Genomic DNA, 7175 nt, shown 5'->3' with positions numbered 1-7175 from the left:
GCCCAGAGTCCATGGTCAGGTGATTCGATGAGAGAACTGTTATAGTGTTTTGACCCTGACATTGAACAAAACACATTATTGACACAAATGGGACCCAAACCAGAAGGGGGCCGGGCAATGCCTCCAAGCACACTACTCAACAGAAGAGGGCCTAGCTAGGATGGCTCAGAATGTGAACCCGAGCGAGGAACTGTTCACGGGAGAGACTGCACTTCCATCAGTCATGGTCCAATTCTTACTAATGGACGGCTATCTATTGAAACCGCCCTATTTGCACTGTTTTTAATGTTTGTTTGTATCAGACATGAATAAAGTTTAAGTCTGATTACGCTTCAATTTTAGCATTCACACCACACTTTTGCACTGCACTCTTTTTCCCATACACTCTACATACCATACCTGCTCACATCTGTACGTAATAACATTGAAAACATCCTGGGCTCCTCCATCATTACGGTGGAGTGTTAGCCCTGTTAAAGGAGACCCAGATGATGAAGCATGTCACCGCGACTGGTGAGTGATGGGAATTCGTACAAAGTTTGCGTATTTTTGGTTAGTCTTGGTGAATGTCAGTTATTCTTTGTCCTTTTGTACTCAGACCGCAGGGTATTCTTTGTGTTTCTGACTAGTTAGTACTGGGGCTGTATATCCTGTAGAGTCTATAAACCTTGGCCTCTGACCCTACTTAAAATTTCGTGTGTCCTCCCAAATGTGATGTATCTCAAAAAGTTGAAATAAAGAGATCAGACTTGACGACTGCCCATGTTCATGATGTACAGGTGCTTTTCTTTGTCAAATGATGATAAAAAAGAATTAGAAGAATTTTTTTAAATGTTAGATGTTAAAATGGATTACAATTGCACTAGTGGTTTTGCATTGCCTTCGAAAGGTGTACCCCATGGTAATCAATTTGCAGCTATAGATCCCTTTGTTAAGAAAACAACTGAGGTTTTACATAGAATTGAAGATCAGAGCTATGTTCTGGAAACACATTGCAGCAGGCATGCTAATACTTCCCTTGGAGAAGGAAAAGCTCTCAGAGATCTAGCAGGCAATCAATCAATAGCAATAAGGGAAGCGGATAAAGGAGGGAATATTGTTGTGATGCGCAGGACAGAATATAGTAATGAAATCAAAAGACAATTGAGGGATGCAAGCTGTTACAGGAAACTAGCGGCCAACCCAACCTGGGAAGGGGGTAGAGTGATTGCAAGCAAACTCTTTTCTTGAAAGAAACTAGATTTTTGGAAGAAAGGGAATTCAAATATTTACACACACAAACCCCAGATTTCCATTTATCCACACACTTCCAAAAATTCATAAATCTCAAGAAAAACCCCCAGGTCGACCTATGATAGCTCAACTGAACATCTTTCAGAAATTGTAGATATATTCTTAAAACTGCTGGAGGTTAATTTACCTTCTTACATCTGTGACACCATGGATGTAATGAACAAGCTGCAGGATGTGGTATGGGAAAAGAGCATGAGCTTTGTCACATTAGCCTTAAAACATTTTTTGAGTAATAGGAGTGCCAGTTTACTCGAACACTCTATGAGTGAATAATATATTTTTTCTATTTGAAGAATAGTTTCACCAGATTAGAGGAACAGCCATGAGTTTGTGGTTTGCTCCCTCTTACGCGAACCTTTTCATGGGTTGGTTTAGGAGGGAGCATGCCTGGTCCATGAATTCGGGCAAAGGGATGGATTATATCCTTTCTTGGGGACATTTTCTTGGTCATTTGAAGAGGAACAAAGAAAGATGTGCTACAGTATGTCAACTTTTTGAATAACAGTCATAATGTGTGCTTCACAATGTGTCATGACACAGAAAAGATAGTTTTTTCGGATGTGAAATTGTAAGTAGACAAGGATGGGTTCAGAGCAGATAAGCAAACTGCCACGGACATTTTAAGACCAGATAGTGCCCATCCAACAGCAGTGATTCAGGGCATCCCTTATGGAGAAATGATAAGAATCCACAGAAATTGCAGCAAAGATGAGGATTTTGTAATTTGCTTGCAGGATCTGAAAAACAGATTCTATTTATGAAGAATTATGGAATAAGGACAGGATCTGAGACCTTGTTGAATACGACACTGAAATATTGACAAGTGAGTTGAGTAACTTTCAGGCCGAGGCATCTAACCCTGTGGAGACGGAGGTGGTTTGCAGGTTTTAAACGCTATAATTAATGATAGTGTAAGATCTATAGAATGAATTTTGAGAGATAGACATCTAAGATGCAACATGATTTCACCTGTGTATTAACTATAGGGCAAACATATATTAACAATGGTGTTCTTTCTTATACCATGGGAAAGGAAGGTGGTAGGTTAGGCAACAAATGTAAAAAAATTTAAATCTGAAAAATATACTTATTAATTGATAATTAATTAAATTGTCATTTTATAAACACTCAGAAAATTGGTTGTATTAGCATGTATATGGGTAGGGAGACTTGTTGGGGTGCATTTGGAGGGTCATTATTCAGATAGGACTAGCAAGTTTATATGTGTGTGTAGTAATTTGTGATATGAATGTTTTAAAGTGTTTAGCCCTGATGAAGTCCCCAAGGGACAAAACGGGTTGGCTAGGCTGAATTGACTGCTTCTGTCAATTTGCATTTGTTGAATAACATTGAATTCTAAGAGACTCACAATACTCCTGAATAACTACTTTGCACTCAATCTTGGTTATTTGATCTATTGCCGGATAAGAGTATAATCTTTGGGATTATTGAATGGATAATCTTTTACTTAATTTAACACTCCTTTTCAACTGTTTTTACACCTAGAAACCCATACAGCCCTCACACTGCAAAAAAAACCTGTAATAGATCCACTCAGACTCAGAACCACATTTGTGCCCACTGTAATAAATGTGTTGTTAAAGAAAAGATATATATATATATATATATATATATATATATATATATATATATATATATATATATATATATATATATATATATATATATAATCTTTTTGTATGGGATGGAGCTCCGGAGTCATCTCCTCAAATGTGCTGCTTTGTATTTGATGTGTGCTTTTGGTTTGTGGATCAAGAGTCAAATTAATAAAATAAAATAAATAAAAAAAGGATTTAAATAGAAAATGAACCAGTGTTTGGGAAAAGGTTTGGCTCTGAAACAGCTTTTGTGTTTATGGTGCATAGCTGATAACTACATATAAAATAGGATGTTGTCTAATAAGTGGTTGAGGAACACCCTGTAGCCTTTCTCCGTGACATGAACTCCATTTCTATATATACTGTCCATACCAAAGTGTAAATTGTTGTTGTATAGTAAGCCCATGCTGTGATCTCAGGAATGCAGAACCAGTTTTTTACATGTTTCCTGAATGTGTCTATCTGTGGACAAACTTTGTTTGACCACTTCCACTTCTTCCTATGGCAAATGTTGGCAAACACCAAGGCAGTGTGAGGGGAAAAGTGGTATTAATCTACTAAAGGTATCCTTCATTAGGATTTGCAGTCATACCCCAGTAAGTGTGCCTATGTCATTGCCATCACAGTGCACAATCATGAGGTCTGGATGTTGGCAATCCACAATGCTTTCAACAAAAGGCAGCAATTTATGCCACTTTAATACTCTCTGGCCAAGCCAAGTAATGTCCACTTAGGTAGATCCAGGTCAGTATCAATGCCACTCTTTCTAGCACTCTCTCTGGCTCAAAACACAGAACTATGGCCCACAATCTGCACCTTGAAACTGGAGTAGCACACAGAAGACTACAGCTAAATAAGACAGTTTATATAACAAAAGGCAGTTAAAATGGAGAGGGAGGACCTAAATTAAAAAAGGACATATTTGATTGGATTGTGTTAATATGCAAGTAGTTAAAATTAGGTAGTGATTTTGACTAAAAAAATAACTACATACGTGTTTGGCTTTGGAAAAAAGAAAGTTATGCAATTTTGATATTCTCATGATTCCCTACAATCAACCACACCTGTTACAGTTCAATTTGAAGGTAGTATGCTGCTCACAGAAAAGGCTGTGAACTTAAGACCTAGTGCTATCAGTGAGTGTTCTCAACTTGGTTACTGTGGAAATGGAACTAAAAGTGCTGGGGGAAAGGGGTCATAAAAAAGAGTAGACTGTTAACCTGTGAAACAGTAGTATGGAAATGTTGCTTATTAGGGAGTGTTTGAGGTGAAAATCAGTAATCTTTACAAAGTAAACTAGAAATGCCATGCTTTAACAGCAGATTGTTAAGTGGCTTTAAGAGCTCCTGCATGGATTTGAGAATCCACCCCAATGTTACATGGGGGGTTGCGCAGAGAGCTGCGGCTTATTAGTGAATACGCTCAAAATCACAAAAAAATTGGACTTCTTAATACTAGTCTTACAAAGGGTTAAAAAAACTGTGACTTATGTGGTATAACAAAAGTAAAATATGAAAGGTAGGTTATGATTTGCTAACTACATCAGTATCACTGAAAGCATAATGTGAAGCATTGTCATAGTTGGTTATTTTGCACTGAGAATGGTATACCATTCCTCTACAACTTGAGATTTTGACTAACAAGCGATTCTAAGAGATACTGAGATAAAAATTGGAGAACAGCAAAGAGATCTCATAGGCATGTCAATAAGGGTATACTTTATGAGTGTATGTAAGGTGCAAGAAAGTGTGAAGGTTACTTACACATCTAGCCACATCTCCAGAGAGGCACTGATAAACTCACTTATACATGTGCTCAATTACTGGCACAAGTAGTACCCCAATTGTACAGTAACTGATATGTATTCATACAGCCAGTTACATACCGATTTGAACAAGGAAAAGTCACTACCAAGCCCAGTGATATACCGAGACACTCAGATGGCCTTAGGAACAAGAGATCTCCATTGAAATCTACAGGGTTCCCTACGTCTCCTTGGCACTCTGCATACTGCCACCCCTGTGCCATTGATGGTTCAGCTCCTGTGCATATTGTTGGCCCTGCAGTGCTGATCCTAACCCCTGAGCTTTGCTCCCACAGTCAAGTGGCCTGTTCACAGGCAGCCCCTGACCAAATGCCATCTTAGCCTCATTGGCTAACATTGGGCCCCTGCACTCTGTATCCGGCCGCCCCAGTGCCGCTGGTGGTGCAATTTGAGTGTCTAACTGGACCTTGGGGAACCTTGGTCCTAACCCCCAAAAGCCATACTCGGAAGTTGTTTACTTACCTGTAAAACGTTAACACTTTTCTCCCATTGAAACACTGTTACAAGTTTTGTTCGTGAAAAAAAGTCTGTTGACCTACTGTTTGTATGAAAAGAATGTAACTATGCTTTAACTGAAGAATTGTCGTACCTACCTGTAAGCGTCAACCTTTAGGTGTGTGATATCTCGGCATATCACCTCAAGCACTTAAAGAAACTGAAAAGTAATCCAAGAGTAAATCAAAATTATTCTTACTGTATTTTGAACTATTTTCAAAGTAACACAACCCTGTAATCTATTCTAGTACAATCTAAAATTGCAGTTTTGTGTACAGCCTTGCATTTGAAAGTATTTCTTACTTGCCTGTGCCACGTCCTGCATGGTTCTACTAAATAATACTTGAGTGCGTGCCATCAGCCTTGACTGAGTAAATACAATAAATGCTTAACACACCCTCCTGATAAGCCCACACTACTGCAGGGACAGCTGTTAGTACTTGTCTAATTTAGCCTCTTTTATACCTCTGGGAACTCCCTGGATTCTGTGCACACTATACCCTACTTTGGTATAGTATATACAGCTTCCTAGATTGGTGGTGCGATATCAAGCCTTGCATTTATTGGACTAACTTAGTCAACCCCATGGCAAGAATCCAAAAATGTACTTAAGTACAACTAATTTTTTATTTGAATACTCTCCACATTTCTATAAGTCTTGTTAGGTCCTTGTATTAAGCCCCAGTATCAATTTTTAGAAGGATAAAAAACACAGAAGTTAGATTAAGGGGGTACATAGAACTTGTTTATGCCTCCTAAAAATAAACCCACTTTAATAGAACTATGAGCAACCCAGCGAAGATGGCTGAGGAGCTCGACCTCACCCCTTACTCCAAACTAGAGGTTAGATAGTTAAGGCTTCTCTATAAAGCTAAACATATAAGAACTGGGTCCAACCCTACCAGAATACAACTCCAGGAGTTTCTGGCAGGGCATCCAAGGGACCATCCCACTACTGAAGGAGAAGATATCCAAGCAGATGGGGAAAGTAGTGAGGATGATGCGGTCTTAGACCACCCACTTTAATTACTTAGGGAAGATGGGAGCCTTTTGTCCTACACTCCAAACCCAAGAGGTACAGGGTCTATACAAGACAGGGAGGACAACTCCACTGAGGAGGACCACCTTTTGGCAAGATGGCCAAAAGGCTAGAACTAGAGACTAAGCTCCCAGCTTTAGAAAAAGATAGAGCAGAGATGGGCCTAGGACCCATCAATGGGGCAGCAAGTTAATGCTTGTCCGCGGACCACTGAGCCAAGACAAGGGTGACTAAGACAACCACCAGGGTGACAAAAAGAAAGGGGTTACAAGACCACGCCGAGAACAGTGGGCGAGAAACCCAAAGATAAAATACAAAAGTCTTCTAAATGCCCCAAAAATCCAGTTCTCTCCACAGCTACCAGCCCCTGGTCTGCTTGGAAGTGATCTGGAGACCTCAGCATGGGCTGAGGAAGAAATAAGGACCCATGCTAAACATCCCTGAGATAGTGTGGGTGAAAACAAGAGCATAATGCCAAGCACCGGGTGAAAAAAGGAGAATTGTATCCTGAAATAATGGCCCAACCTCCCAAAAGAAAAAGTAGGAAGATTGGTGGAACAGCTTCCACACACAAAAGGATCAGGACCACTCTCCTTAGGGGGAGGACTTGTCATCCCCAGAGTGGACTGAGCCCAATGAACTTGAACCTTATGAGGTAGAGCTCTTGGGCCCAGGGGGGCCCTCTAGGGAACAGCTTTGCCTTAGGCAGGAGGTCTGCCCCTCTCTTGAAGGCCTGGGGCAGAAAGCTGCTGCACAAGAGCAGGGAGATGTCAGTGGCTCCCACAGGGTCTTTTGGGGGGGAAGGACTCCTATACATGAAAGCCAGAAACCCCAACCCTGGTCCCACTAGGAGAGGGCTAATGCCTCAGTTGTATAGAGAGGTGCTGCTCACATTGGTCCATGA

Source organism: Lissotriton vulgaris, chromosome 7 (genome assembly GCF_964263255.1).
Source record: "Lissotriton vulgaris chromosome 7, aLisVul1.2, whole genome shotgun sequence".
In the NCBI taxonomy this organism is placed as follows: domain Eukaryota; kingdom Metazoa; phylum Chordata; class Amphibia; order Caudata; family Salamandridae; genus Lissotriton; species Lissotriton vulgaris.
This window is presented reverse-complemented; position numbering follows the sequence as displayed.